The following is a 16,039-nucleotide window of genomic DNA, read 5'->3' as shown; positions in this document are numbered from 1 at the left end:
AAACCGCACGTCCTCCGGTACGTGCCAAGAAGAGAGAAAGTGAGATTTCGGCTACGATGATCAATTAGATTCCTCCATGTCTTCATTTATATCCGCCCTATTATGTTCATTACCGAGGTAATCGAGGTCAAGATCCTTGTTTTGTCTTTTCTTGAAAATCTTTACTCTTTTTCCCGCAATGGGTACGACCAACCTTGATCCGTCTAGTTCCGCAAGGTGGTATGTGGCATTATCGTTGGCACTTATCACCACATACGGCCTGAACCATCTTCTTGCGAACTTCCTTGTTGTACTGTGTTGAAGATCAAGGGTGCTGTCGTAAACCAAAACCCAATCCCCTTCTTTAATCTTCTTGGGACGAAGTCGATGCGTGTTGTCGAACCGAACTTTGTTCTTTACTCAGGCTGCCTCCATCATCTTTCGCGCTTTTTCTAAATCTTCAGGTCTTCTTTCAAGTTGCCTTATCTGCGCCGCTAATAACTCTTCTCAGCTCATCTCGTTCTCCCACGGTATCGCTACCCATGAGGCGATCGTCCTTTCGATGGGCATAATCGGCTTTTGTCCATACATAAGCTCTGTCGGCATATACCCTGTCACCGAGCTATGTGTCGTTCTATCGGCCCACAAGGCATAGGGTAATAGTCATGGCCAATTCCCGACTCAACCATTGCATGCCCGTACGATGGCTTTAATGATAGGTCCATGCCCTCGCTCGATCTTCCCATTCGCTTCCGGATTGTAGGCAGTCGTGAGGGAGAGCTTCACGCCTAGTCTTTCGAAGAGCTTCGTCGCTTCGTGCGCGTCCAACTCCCCTCGGTCGGCCACTATCTTCCCTACACATCCATATCGGCAAACAACCTCTTCAAGCAGAAATTTGCAAACGGCTGAAGTCGTCTTATTTGTCAAGGCTCGTCCTTCCACTTGATTTGTCAAGTCTTCCCTTGCCAGCGCTAAGTACTTCATTTGTCCCACTCCCATTGGCATCGAGACCAGATCCACCATCCATTTGAAGTGTATGGTGAGTGGGTATGTTAGTTGTAACTCATCACGATGACGTATATTTGAATATATTTGGCAAGTTTCGCATGTGGACACAAAATGGAGTACATCTTTGTACATGCTTGGCCACCAGTACTTCTCGTTCAACTTTTCGAACATCGCCCATGTTCCTCTATGACCTGCCCAAGCACTCTCGTGGAATTCGGTCATCAGCGTCTCTTGCTCTTCTTTCTTTACCACCACTCGACGTGGTACTCCTGTCCTTCTTTTTGGATGTCGCCAAAGGAATCCTCCCTTCAAGAAGTATCGGTAAGCTTTCTTTCGGATTCGTAGGGCCTCCTCCTTTGTCAACGAAGCATCTGTCGTCAATGTTCTTAGGAATCTACTGATGAGTAACCACTCTCCTTCGTACTCGTTCTCGTTGAAGGCGTGGAGGGTTTTTGTGTCCTGGTCTTCTGCCGACAATCGAGCCATCTTGAAGAAGTCGAGGGCGACATCTTCATCTTCCGAAACCATGTTACTTTCGTTTGAAAATCTTGCCCTCGACAACTTGTCAGCCATGGCGTTCTTCTTCCCTGCAATGTGACGGATCTCTGGGTTTAAAGACTTGATGTAGGCGATCCACCTTAGCATAGCAAGATCTGGGGTCGCACATCCCGAGACCATTCCAAGAATTGGGAGACAATCTGTCGCTATTATCACTTCTGACCCGATCAGGTAATCTTTGTCCGTCTTCACTGCCGACACAATACCCCAAAGTTCCCGCTTGACTTGGGCATATCTTTGTTGCCGTTCACTGAGAACCTTTGCTCCGAACTTGACGGCATATCGTGCATTATCTTCACCTTCTTGATTGATGACCCACCCGATTCCAGTTGGGCTCATATCTACGGTCACGTAAATTGGTTTTCCTTCGGCATAGTCCGCCTTCCTTAGTGCCGGAGCTTCAAGAACCAGTTTCGTTAATCTTCGCATCGCATTTGTGTGCTCATCTCGCCATTCGAACTTCATTCTTTTCTTTAGTAGTCCATATAACGGTTCGGCGACATGAGCGTAGTGAGGAATTCATATATGATAAAACGCGCACGCTCCAAGGAACCTTCGAACCTCTGTTTGGTTTTCACATTCTTCTTTCATGTCTTGGATTGCATTCACTTTGGATGGCAAGGGATTCCGGCCGTATGCTCCACACAAGTGACCTACCACCAAAATCTTTGGTTGCCTGAATGCGGATTTTTCTCCCAAAAATGTCAAATTCGCATCTTCGAGCCTTTGAAGCACCTTCTCGCAATCTTTCATATGATCCGCAACGAACATTCTACAACCTTCCTTATCTTTCGATTCATCTTTCTCCTCATCCGAACATCCTTTTATCGGAATATCATCCAAGAATGGCATCGTGATGTCCGGGATGCAATCCTTCAAGACTTTATTCATGGCATTCACCATATGAGCCACCGAGTTCATTGCGCCTTGGGGTAAGGTACACATCCGCACAAGCCCGATCGGAGTCCTCATGGTTGTAATGTCCCGACTGTCGATCGCCAATTGGAATTGGTCATATCCGGAGTAGAGATCGCCAATGGAGTAGATGGACCGGCCCGCAAACGCTTCGGCAAATTCGTGCACGCTCGGACCGATTCCGGCATTTCGAATTGTCACCTTGTTGACGGGTTGAAGATCTTGGATGAATCGCAATGATCCATTCTTCTTCAGCACCGTGAACCACCTATTGGAATAAGGAGCATTCGACGGTTCTAGAATTCCCATACTCACCTTCTCCTTTAAGAGATCGATCAGCTTCGGAAGGTGTGCTCTCGGAACCGGTATCGGTTTCAAATTCCAAGGCACATGAGGCACCATGAAGATCACCATCGGCTCTATAACCTTTGGGTCGGCGCATCCGATTTCTCGTGGGAAGAATGCGAAAGCCTTCCCATGTCTCTCAAGCATATCGCGAAACATTCGCTCCTCTTCAGGGAGAAGGAAATCCTCCTTTCCAACTCGTAGCTTCCCCTTCTTCTCTTTGGTGAAGACATGACCTATCTTCTTCGGATCTCTTAAGCTTGGATCGTTAGCGAATTCCTTCATCTTTTGCCAGCTATCTTCTAGTAGCGGAACTGCAACTGGCTTGATCTTCTTATCCACCGTTTTATATTTCGTGTTGATGTCAGCTTCCTTCATCGAGATGCCACGACGGTATTCATCGATGATAGCGTACATGTTGACGGAGTTAACCGAAATCACGTTGTCGTGAAGAAAACCGTCCCCAGGCGCAAACCGTGTATAGTGTGTGTGAACCGGCCCTTACACGTGGGCACGCCCCTTGTTGTATAATGGATAGGTAGGCACAAAGGTCAAATCCTAGGTAGCAATATTCTATAGGGGAAATCGAGGAGTATCTCTGTCCGAAAGGACAGAGAATTAATGTGATGTAAACGGGTGAAACGGCCTCCCTCCTTGAGCTATAAAAGAGAGGGAGACGGGGGAGAGAAGGTATCGCGCGCTAGAGGGGACGAAGTGTTGTCGGACTGGGACCGAGCTCTTCTTCTCTGTCGTTCTCCATAGCTTTCTTTTGTGCAGGTTCTCAGGAGGCTGATCCTGCTCCGCGGAACGCCCGTGTGCTTCCAGCTGAATCTCCATCTTGCTCTCCTGTGTGCGTGGGTGATCAGGCGCCGGCATCCATCTCGCCGACCTGATCGACTGTAACCGTTCGAGTCCTCTACATACATATTTATATACACACGCTAGCGTTCTCAACTCGTGTCTCCTGTGTTGTTGGGCCGCGTCCCCGTGCACTTCTTTGTCTATACGTGTGTGAGCGTCTCCCGCTCTCCCTCTCTCTCTCTCCCTCTTCTCACCTATTCCTCGATCCAAGACCCCAGTGGTCCCGCCTTGTTCTCCACGCACGCGCGTACCAACGCGACATATTTGGTGAACCCGACGTGAACAGGCGGCAGAGGAGTAGAAGATGAGGGGGTCGGACCTTGCAGAAGCCATGGGTTCGGTTGTGGACCGTATAGTGAGTGCGCGCGAAGGCACCCGCGCCCTTGATAGGGCTATCGAGGCGGTTGTCGGTATGATCGGTTGGTTTAGTGGGAAGGATGCCACGAGCTACTTGGCGTCCTACCGGGCTGAGATGGTAATGAGGGACATTCCGGAAGAGAGGCGTCTAGCCGGATTCCCTCGAGTGGCGATGTCGGGTATCCATACGGAGGTGCTCGAGGTACAGGCCGAGAGCCGGACCTGGGAGGAGTTCGAAGGTTGGCTCCTCGAAAAATACGGGCTTGAAGATGCGCTTCGACTTTCGAAGCGGGACTTCATGGAGTGGGTGCAGACTCCCGACAAAGGAAGGAACGTGTCGGTGCTCCTCCGGGAGTTTGAGGAACGCTTCACGCGCCTCTCGGTGCTTGACCGGACCATTCTGGACACAAGCCATGTCCTATTGTTTGTTAAGTCAGTTGATGAGCGGGATCGGGAGCAGGTAGGCCTCCTATTGGAGACTGATGACGGGCTGACGGCCGACTGGGCCGTGGTGAAAAGGGTGTGTGGCCGTTTCGACAAACGACGGGAATGGGTTGACAAAGGATCAACAGGGGCGGGCTTTGTCATAGCGAGGAAGCTCGAGCCAACGCCACCAACGCGAAGGGAAGAGACCCGAGATTGGCTCGAGACCGGATCGGCTTCGACCGGCATGGTCAAGGGCTCGTCCGGGGGAGCAACTCTGGAGGAACTGACGCGGATGGTAAAGGATCTCCAGATCGCCTAGGCACGGAGGGACGGTAGTGAACAGGGCCATGACCGACGACCTCTGGCTGGAAACAGGTGCATGTGGTGTGACGCGGTTGGCCACATCCGGAAGGACTGCGGGGACTTCGCTGAGGCGATGAGAAGAAACGTGGTGTACCTGTGGAACGGTCAGGTGCACGCCGGCGAAACCCGAAGGCCCCTAGACTTGAACGTCGGGCGAGGGGGTATGAAAAGGCTGATGGAGGAGGCGGCGGCTCGTCACGCGGAGACCGTCCACTACTCGGCGTCAGCTGGTATTCGGGTCGGAGGTGGCGAGGCCCAGAAGACGAAAAAAGTCGGGTTCTAGCCGACGATGCTAGAAGGCCTCGCCGGCGCACGACTAAGGAAAGAAGAGGCGGACCGCGCGGAAAAATGGGTCCGGGAGGTGACCCGGTGGAGTGACCCGGTGGAAGAAAAGATGGGCTTCGCCAAAGCCACTTGTCAAAACTACGAGGCTCTGGTGGAGGACAAGCGGGTAGGGAAAACCAGAGGGGTCGGGCCCTCACAACGATATGAAACTCGATTCGGGCAAAAACGAAATGAGGCCGGTGTAACCGGCGCCCAGGATAATCCCAAGAGGGGCGGGTAGCGGCTGGGCACTGAAATCGAAAGATCCACGGACCTGCGAAAGGTCCTGGAAGAACGAATCCTTGACAGCAAGGTGGAACTGTCGCTGAGGGAAGTGCTCGGGATCGCCAAGAAGGAGTTCCACGACTCCATCGTAGACTTGGTGAAGAGGAAGAGGCTGTCGACGGAGACAGAACCGGAGAAGCTGGTGGAGGTGCAGATGACGCACATAGAGGGCATGGCGCTGGAAGACGAGTTGGCGGAGAGCCACTATTCGCAGCTGCACTGGGCCAGAGCGACCACGGAGACCCCCGTGAAGATCGGAGATGTTCATGAACCGGTGGTGGCGTTGGTGGACCACGGTTCAGAAATCAATTTGATGTCCATGGACTTCTATAAGAAAGGGAAATGGCCGATTAACACCAAGCATGGGTGGAAAATACGGGCAGTGACGCGTGCCACCGAAGAACTGCATGGAGCCTGCCCGAATGTACAAGTAAAGATCGGCGATGTCGAGATTGACCAGCACTTCTTCGTGCAGGAGACGTCCTCACATCCGGTTATACTAGGAGAACCGTACATCACGGCAGCACGGATGGAGACCAAGGTGCTGGACAATGGCTCGGCCTATGCAAGCGTCAAGAGCCAGGATGGGCGTCACTCGGTCCAGTTCCTGACGGTGAGACCGAACCATGAGCGGAACCGCGAGACCCTCGGGGGCGAAAGCCGAGAGGATTTTTAGAGAGGGCTATCAAGGCGCGGGGCCGCGATAGTCCGTACACTCCGGGAAAACCCCACAAGTGTACGATAGCAAAGAAGACCTGTACTATAAGTAGGACATTTTGGTTCTCCGACAACGGAGGGTGTACGATAGTCGACGTTGTTGGCCGGAAGAAGAAAAGGGCGGAGGAGCAACTTCAGGCATGTGGTATCCTCGGCCTTGGAGAGGAAATCAACGGAGCCGTGGAGGCGGTTTCTTTTGTTGATACCTTGGGGGAGCTGCGAGAGGTAGTCGGAAGAGTCCTTAAAGAGGACCGGACAATTCTGGTATGTTCGGAAAGGATGTACGAAGTCATCGCGGACTTCGGTAGAGGGCTCGAGTCGGATCGGACGGCCCAGGTGGACACGAGGTACAAGACTGTGGACTGGAAGGTGAGGCCAGTCGCGGCTCCCTTGCCGGAAGGCAGCGAGTTGCGAATAAAGGGGGTTGTGTCGGACCCGAGTTTACGAAATCCGGCCCGCATAGGACACACGTTCACCGACATAACGTTGTGCGAGCTCAAAATCAGTGGGGGCGGCTTCCTACTACTAGCGGAAGAGGACCGTTTTCGGGGAATGCTCGGAAGGCACGGGAAGGCTTTCGCATTCTCACCGGAGGAGATCGGGTGCGTAGACCCGACAATCGTGGAACCGATGGTGATATTCACGGTACCGCATGTGCCGTGGAGTCTCAAACCGATTCCAGTACCCAGAGTTCACATCCTGAAGCTGATGGAGCTGTTAAAGCAGAAGGTCGAGATGGGAATCCTCGAACCGTCGAGTGCCCCATACTCGAATCGGTGGTTTACCGTGCCGAAGAAGGACAGCACACTGCGCTTTATTCAAGACCTGCAGCCGGTCAACAAGGTGACCATTCGAAACGCAGGAATCAGACCGACAATAGACGAGTTCGCGGAGGCCTTCGCCGGAAGGTCGATTTACTTGGTCGGTGATCTCTACTCGGGGTACGATCAGTTCCAGCTAGCCATAGAGAGCAGAGACATCACGACAATGCGAACTCCTCTCGGCCTAGTACGGATGTGTACCCTACCACAAGGAGGGACGAACTCGGTGGCTCACATGGTGAACGCAATGAACAAGGTCCTGAGGGATTGTATACCGGACATCACCATGCCGTTTCTGGACGACGTCCCGATCAAGGGATGCCCGGTGGAGGAAAGGGACGAGACGATCGGACCGGACGGGTGCCGGAAATTCGTCGCGACGCACATTGATGACTGCAAGAAGGTGCTGCAGAGGTTGGAGGGCACGAGGCTCACCTTCTCCGGGGGAAAATCGGCCTTCGGGCAATCAGAGATCATGGTCGTCGGACACCTATGCGGGTCGTACGGTTGGAAACCGTCTCCGGCTAAGGTAGAAGCCATCTCCGCGATGAAGGACGATTGTAGCTCGGTCACGGAGGTTCGGAGGTTCTTGGGAGCGTGCGCGTTCTACCACATTTGGATCCCGCATTACGCTCACGTCGCGGAGCCGTTATACGGGTTGCTGAAAAAGGGGCAAAATTTCGAGTGGAGAGACGAGCATACGGAGTCTGTCCGAAAGATGAAAGAAGCACTTGCCGCAACTCCGGCACTCCGAAAGGCTGTCTACGGAAAGGACACTCCGATTTACGTAACGATAGACACGAGTCCGACCGGGATCGGATGGGTCGTCAACCAAGAGGACGAGGACGACATGCGTTTCCCGATCCGGTTCGGTGCGAAGGTCCTCAACGAGCGGCATCGAGGATACGCCCAGGTTAAACGCGAGCTCTAGGGTATCGTTTCGGCAGTAAAGGCCGATAAAGACTACCTGATCGGGGCAGAGGTAATTATCGAGACGGACTGTCTGCCAATTCTTGGCATGGTTTCCGGATGCGCGACGCCAAACCTGGCAATGCTCAGGTGGATAGCGTACATCAAGTCCCTGAATCCGGAAATATGACACATTTCCGGGGAAGACAATGCCATGGCCGACATGCTTTCAAGGGCGAGGTTCGAAAACGAGGGCGGCATGGTTTCGGAGGACGAGGAAGTCGGTGTGGACTTCTTCAAGGCGGCTCACGTAACAACCGGCAGGGAATGCACTCCAACGCTTAATGATTTTGACGAGAGCAAGTACGATGGGGAGTGGCTGCAGATCGGCGGGTTCCTGAAAACAATGACACCGGACGCGGCATGGACAACGGACGAGGCCAACCGGATTCGGAAGAAAGCCTACCGATTCTTTCTCCGGGACGGGTACATATGGAAGCACCCAAAGAAGAGGAACGACATCCCGCTCCGAGTGGTGGCGTAGAAGGAGGAACAAGAGGATTTGCTGGCGGCGTACCACGATAGTCCTTGGGCTAGACACCGTGGAACGTGGGCCACGTTCGAAAAGCTAAAAGGGAAGTACTGGTGGCCGGGACTATACCGGGTTCATGCCGGCTGAGCTTATGTTTGGACAGAAGCCGATCATGACAACAGAGCGAACGATCTCCTCGTGGGCCATGGTGGACTGGAGGGATGAGATGAGCCGGGAGGAACTGTTGGCGGCGCGGATTCGACAGCTCGAGCGAAGGCCGGAGGACGTAGAGCGTGCCGCGGAGAAACTTCGGGTAGCGAGGATAAGGAACAAAGCCCGGTTCGACCAAACACACCGGCTCCGGCCAAGGAAGATCGAGGAAGGCGACTGGGTGCTAATCTGCGACAGCAGCCTCAACAATCAGCATAGGGCCACGCGGAAGTTTGCGAGGAGGTGGTTCAGGCCTTACATAGTAACAGGCGCCAACGGCAATGGGACGTACCATCTCGTGGAGCTCGACGGTACGAGAATGGTGATACCAGTAGCAGGGAAGAGGATCAAAGCGTTCAAGAAATGACACGACGGTGAGCCGGAGCTAGGGGACATGGACAGCAATGACGAGCAGCCCGAGGCGGAGGATGAACCGGTAAACGAGGAATAAAGCAAGAATCGGTTTTCTCCCGTAGGAACCCAATTTTGGCTCATACCGGTGGATGCGCGGTTAGGTGGGGGCGGATGTCGTGAAGAAAACCGTCCCCAGGCGCAAACCGTGTATAGTGTGTGTGAACCGGCCCTTACACGTGGGCACGCCCCTTGTTGTATAATGGATAGGTAGGCACAAAGGTCAAATCCTAGATAGCAATATTCTATAGGGGAAATCGAGGAGTATCTCTGTCCGAAAGGACAGAGAATTAATGTGATGTAAACGGGTGAAACGGCCTCCCTCCTTGAGCTATAAAGGAGAGGGAGACGGGGGAGAGAAGGTATCGCACGCTAGAGGGGACGAAGTGTTGTCGGACTGGGACCGAGCTCTTCTTCTCTGTCGTTCTCCATAGCTTTCTTTTGTGCAGGTTCTCAGGAGGCTAATCCTGCTCCGCGGAACGCCCGTGTGCTTCCAGCTGAATCTCCATCTTGCTCTCCTGTGTGCGTGGGTGATCAGGCGCCGGCATCCATCTCGCCGACCTGATCGGTTGTAACCATTCGAGTCGTCTGCATACATATTTATATACACACGCTAGCGTTCTCAACTCGTGTCTCCTGTGTTGTTGGGCCGCGTCCCCGTGCGCTTCTTTGTCTATACGTGTGTGAGCGTCTCCCGCTATTCTTTGCGGAACGGGGAAATCGTACACATCCATACATGTTAGAGCCCATACCGTTATCTTTCATTCGAACCATTGCTTCCATGCGACTTAGCTCACATGCATTGCGATGTGAAACAGGGCGTTGGGGTACAAGTGATGAGAGTGGTCGGCTATGCACACTTTGCCCTAAACAAGTTCGCGAGTCTGAATATCACACTTTGATACAATGCTCTACCTTTGATCATATTCGACCATGCTTTCCACATCTCTTCGATCGAGCCCAATCTTTGCATGAATTCCTCTCACAACCACAATGTGCACTCTCGATTGCAACATTCATTGGTAAAGTTCTTGAACATCGAGAGTCACTACTCACTTTCACACGTATCACGTGAAATGTAATATTTTTGGTCTCATAGGTCATATTTGACCTCCGAAGACGATAATATAATCTATCTATCTATCTCTCTCTCCCTCTTCTCACCTATTCCTCGGTCCAAGACCCCAGTGGTCCCGCCTTGTTCTCCACGCACGCGCGTACCAACGCGACAACGCGTTGGTTGTGAAGATAGCTCAAGTCCACAACGTCCTCGATTTCACCGATGGTGTCGTTAAATGAGGCTTCTTCCATAATATGAGTCACGAACTCTCCTTCTTCTATTATGTTTTCTTCTTTCAACATCTTCTCGAATTCTTGTATCCGGTGCTTGTGCTTCTTGTCGAGTAGTACTAGCTTACATGCGCCACTAGGTGTGACACATGTTGCTTCTCCTCGCAATCCACGCACTCTTCTTTCTTGTGGGGTCTTGTGATTGCTCGGACTATTTGTGCCCCATGCTTCAATAGTCCGCTCTAAAAATCTGAGGATTCGCCTCCGAGACTATCTCGATTCCTTTCATGATTGGCTCGCACCGTTAGGAATTGGACCGATCTTTGGTTGTCAAGACTCTTTATTCGTGCGAAGGCTGCTCCATTATTGAACACTTTGGTCTCCATCCGAGATGATGTGATATAAGGTTGCCCTAGGATGACAGGATGCGACGCCAATTCTTGTACGAAGAAGTGTTGATCCATCTCCACATCCCCGATTGTGACTTTGATATTGGGACAAGCTCCGTACAAGTCCTCCGTAGACTTTGTTGTCGCACGAATCTTCCATCCGTGGTTTGTATTGATTGGCCATCTTCCTTTTTTGTAGAAGTCGGTTGACATGAGGTTGATCTCCGAGACGTGGTCGATCAAGGCTACGACGGTCTCTTTCTTCTCCCCGATCTTCACTGGCGTCTCCGTTGTCGCTCGTGCCCAATGAGGTCGAGTATAGTGGCTGTCCACCATATCTTCATCGACTTCGTCTCTTGCCATTGTTATGGCATTCGTTTTTGTTTTTTGCGGCTTCTCTTCTTCCTCGTCCGATTGTTGTCTCTTTCTCTTTACAAGGTCCACGATCGTGTCATGGAACTCCTTCTTCGTAATGCCAAGCAATTCCCTCAAGGACAAAGTTACGTGGCTATCAAGAACTCGTTCTTCGAGAATCTTCTTTAGGTCCGTCGTCTGCTCTATGTCCGACCTTAGCTTATAGGTAGGTATAGTCCTTGTCCTCCAAGTGGGGTCTTCGACACCAACCTTCACGGGACGAACCGTTTCTTCAACTCGTATGCTCGGCTCCCCTTTTCGGCTTGATTCTCGTTCCTCCGTTTGTAAAGGTCGATTCGTCTCCGCATCGTCCTTCTTTTTCGCGTTCCTTGTTTCATGTCTTTTTTATGGGCCTTGCTCTTCTATTCTCTTTCTCTTTTCTTCGACGAACACCTCGTGGTTGTTGCACATCACCTCTGGGAGTATGGTGTTGTCATCCACTAGATCCGGCCACCCGGTTATGCTTTGCACGCTTCGGTCCGCAAGCTCTACCCCGTTCGATGTGACTTTTCCCTTCTTCTCATATTCGAGAACGGAAGTCCAAAACTTTGCTCCCGCTCTAGCAGCTTCAGTCTTGTCTTTCCCGACTCTTATTCCGGCTGACGCAGCATAGTGCATCGCATCCACATGAGTCGCATCGGCATCCTCCATAGATTTCTTCATTCCTCCTCTTCCGAAATTCACCCATAGGGATCTTCTAGTCTCGCTTGAGCAGATCATGTTGTCCTCTATGTATACGATATTTTGTCGAATCGCCTCTCGAAGGCTCGCACAATCCCTTCTCATGTGGTCCATGCTATCGCACCACACGCATCTAAAGGGTTCTTTTCCTTTAGGGCCCCGACGATTCATGTTGGCTAGCGTGACCTTCTCGAACTTCTTCGCTAGCTCTTCAATGATGTCTTCATCAATCTTCTTTTCTTCCACGTTACTTTGTCTTGGTGGCTCAGCTACTTTCGGCGGTCTTGCTTTCTCCGTGGTAGTCGATCCCGTCAAGTCGGTGTCATCAACCCATTGGCGACGCTTGTCGAGCCTATTGCATGCCCGCTTCACCGCGATCCAGTTCGCTACAAGCCCATTTGCTTGGGTATCATCTTCGAGAAGAGTCCCCAACTCCCGTCTATCCTTTATGTCCACGGCCTTCAAGAAGTACAAAGTCTTGTCCTCTTCAAGCAACACTTGGTCCGTATTGGGGAGACGACTAAACATCTGGTCGAATTCGTCGTACACCCTCGAGACGCTCATCTTCTTATTCTTCTTCTCTATCCACTTCATCAGGGCATGTCGAGTCATCCTCGTTGAGTCTTCAGTCACAAACTCCGCTAGTATCGTTTTCTTTAACTCAGACCATGTTGTCTTACCTTCTTGAAGCTCGATGACGCGTCTTTGGATGTTGTTGGCGACAACTCTCTTGGAGCTTGCGATTTGACGTGCCTCGGACACGTCCCTCTGATTCATCTCACTTCTATATGCATCAAGGAACTTCGTAACGTTCCTTCCATCGAATTGGCCCTCGAGCTCTACGACACGATCGATAGCCTTCTCCACGCTCGCGTCGTTGTCCCGAGATCTCATCATTTGCTCGACGATTAGCATCATCCTTTCGAGCTCTCCCGCTTGGTTGCTTGAGGACGCCATCTCCAAGTATTAACCTCGACTTGATCCTTCCTACCGCCTCTTTCACGTCGGGTTCACCACTTAATTATGTCGTGAAGATCCGTCACTACGCGCGGATCGTGAGGCGGAACCGCCGGGGTTCTGGACCGGAAGGATTCAAAGTCGGTACAAGCTTTGGTGCAAGCTTTGGCGAGAAAGTACTTAAGATAGATTGTGAAAGAGAGAAGTTGAGATTAAATGATTGAGAGAGATTGATTGAACTTTTATCTTTGGATTTAAGAAACAAGTTACATGATCAATTTGATAACGAATTTCATCTTCTTAATTTCATAACCAAAAAAAAACCCGTTTTTTCTCCTCCCCCTTCCTTCTTTTACAAATGCTCTCATGCATATGATGCATGTGAGGGTACAAGACATGCATAAAATGCATGCTTGCCATTTGGCGCTTATGTATTACATTTGGTGCATGATAACCATGTCACTCATTTTAGCTCTCATGTATGAGAATTTACACGTAAAACTACAATGATAGAAATATAAATTCAACTAAATGGCATGGCTTAATGGTAAGTAAATTGACTCCTAACTCGGAGGTGCAAGGTTCAAATCCTTACTTGCCTTCCTTGTATATGTATATATGTATATATATTTATATATTTATTTATCTAGTCGTCGGACGCCAGTTCGTCGGATGTCGTCGGTTACCAGTGCCTCGCCGGATACCGGTGCCGCCGCCGGATGATGTCGTCATCTAACCGGCGCTGGATGCCATTACCGGATACCGGTGCCGCCACCGGATGCCGTCGGTTACCGGTGCCTCGCCTGATGCCGTCGTCTCACCGGCGCCGGATTGCCGTCGGATGCCGGTGTCTCACTGGTGCCGGATCACCGGCTCCATCGCCGGTCCGGTTTTGGTAGCCCACCTCCACTCTTAGTTCAAGTTACCTTGAACTCTCTATGCTCCACACACAGACACAAAGATAATATCTTTTGCTCTACCTTATATATGATGAGAGCCATATTTGTCGTGCCTATGTGGGATATATCACAATTTTCTCTTTTCCTTTCACAAACTTTATACCCTCATATCTTGACATTTAGTTGTCTATTTCTCTTTTTGACGAGGTGTTGGGGGTTGATTCAGTCGGTCTACCCCGCTTCTTCGGCTGCATTGGCTCTACCGGCGGTGCTAAAAGAGTGAGCCATTGCGCCACCACCGTCCACATCTTCTTGCCATCCTTTACTGAAGCTATGGCCGCACTAGACTATCAGCGATGATCACCGGCCAATCCATCTGTACCCCCTCATAAGTTGCTATAATAAAGCCGGCTCTGTTCTTTGGCATAGCTGGGGGTCGAGGGTGTACATGCCCATACTCATGAAACACACGAGCAACCTCTCGGAATAGAACGTCCTCGCTGCCTTGCGTGCAGTATGCCTTGCTGGCAAAGGAGTACTCACCGAAGAACTTCGTGAGCATCTCCGGTGAAGGGTTGTCGATCGAGAATAATCCGCCCTCTGGCAGGCCGGTCATGGCACGGATGGCCTCTTTTGTGATGACCTCCGTATCATCTCCTGCATGACTTTCTCCACGTCGCTGTGTGGAGGTGCCTCGACGATTCTTAGGAACCCTTCCAAGTTGTGTTGCTTGAACCATTTCTTGGCCGCTTCCGAGAGTACCATGTGTTCCATCTCGCCGTCTGAGTCTGTGGGACTTGGTAGGATTATGACGTTTGTGTGATTCTCTTGCGTTCGTCTGATCACTCATAATCGGTTGTGTGTGGTTAGTGCTTTGTTCTCGCAAAATGAGAGGGATTCTATGAGGCAGAGGTTTTGTTTCTCCATGCTTGGCGCCTTTTCTTGATTCCCGCGCATGCACGTCATGTACTATTATAGCAGTCGGTTGACACCTGGAGGGCTTTTAAAGAGGCTTTAATTAGCCACCAACCACACCTTTTCAAAGTGCCTCTCTTTCCCGTAATATGGTGTCCTTTTCATCGCTCTGCATTGCTCTCCGCCATATTCCATCGGCTCCCTTGTGGTATAAGGTGTCCTGTAATAAACAAAAATGTCGGCTTTGGACCGCCAATCGTTTCCGCTCGTCTTTGTTCATCTCTTTCAGGGGTACTCCCATGCTTAAGAACTGATGCATGTTTGTTAGCCATTTTTCCTCGTCCAGAACTGTCTTATCCACCGTGGTTTCTGCCGTGATTTTAAACAGTTCAGCGTCCAGAAACTCATCTGGTATGCCGTCACCGGTCTCGCCGGTTTCTAAATGGCTCAAATAGTCGGCCACCGCATGTTGTATACCCGGGCGGTGATAAATTTCGAACTCGAATTCCTGTAGTAGCAATGTCCATTGGGCCAGCTTACCTGTGAGGGATGCCTTAGAGACCAAGTATAACAGTGTAGAGTGGTCTACGTGGAATGAAAATTTTCGGCCCAACAAATAGTGTTGGAACTTCGTGACACTATAAATCATCCCCAATGCCTCTCTTTCCGTTGTGGAGTAATTCTGTTCCGCTTGTGACAGTTTCTGGCTCGCATATTATACCGGGCGGTACCACTTGGGTTCGGTCAGCTGCATACCGAAGCATCCGGCTATGCCACCGGATTTGTCCTAAGAATCTGCTTAATGCTTTGGCCGTCGTTGGTGCCGGTGCCTCTAGAATTGCCTTGACTTTGTCCGGGTCTACTGCTATCCCGTCTTTGCTGACAATATGGCCCAATAGCATAGCACTGGCCACCCTGAACACACACTTTTCCGGGTTCAAGCTTAGCCGGTACCCCCTGCATTTTTCTAGGCATAACCGGACATGGTCCAGGTGCTCCCCTTCCCGGCTATACACCCCGAAGTCGTCAAGGAACACCTGCATAAATGACGGGATGAACTCTCCAAATATTTCCATGATTATCCGCTAAAAGGTAGCCGACGCCGTCTTGAGTCCAAACATCATCACTACGGCAACAAAAACTCCCCACTCGGTAACAAACGCCGTCTTTTCCTGATCATCGGGGTGCATCCATATTTGATTGTAACCGCTAAATCCGTCTAGGAAGCTATATACATCATGACCGGCTACCGCATCTAGAACTCCATCTATGAATGGAAGTGGAAAGCCATCGGTCACCGTCGCGGCATTCAGTTTCTAGTAATCGATGCACACTTGGATCTTCCCGTTCTTCTTCGGCATGACTACTATCGGACTTAACCATGTGGCTTTCTTCACTGGCCGGATAAAACCGACTCTGAGTAGCTTGTTGATCTCTTCTTTTATCCTACTCATTCGGTAGCGCCTTTGTGCC

This window comes from Azolla caroliniana, unplaced genomic scaffold (assembly GCF_043228905.1).
Source record: "Azolla caroliniana isolate FFs.n. ecotype wild unplaced genomic scaffold, voAzoCaro1.0.p SCAF_17, whole genome shotgun sequence".
NCBI lineage: Eukaryota > Viridiplantae > Streptophyta > Polypodiopsida > Salviniales > Salviniaceae > Azolla > Azolla caroliniana.
This window is presented reverse-complemented; position numbering follows the sequence as displayed.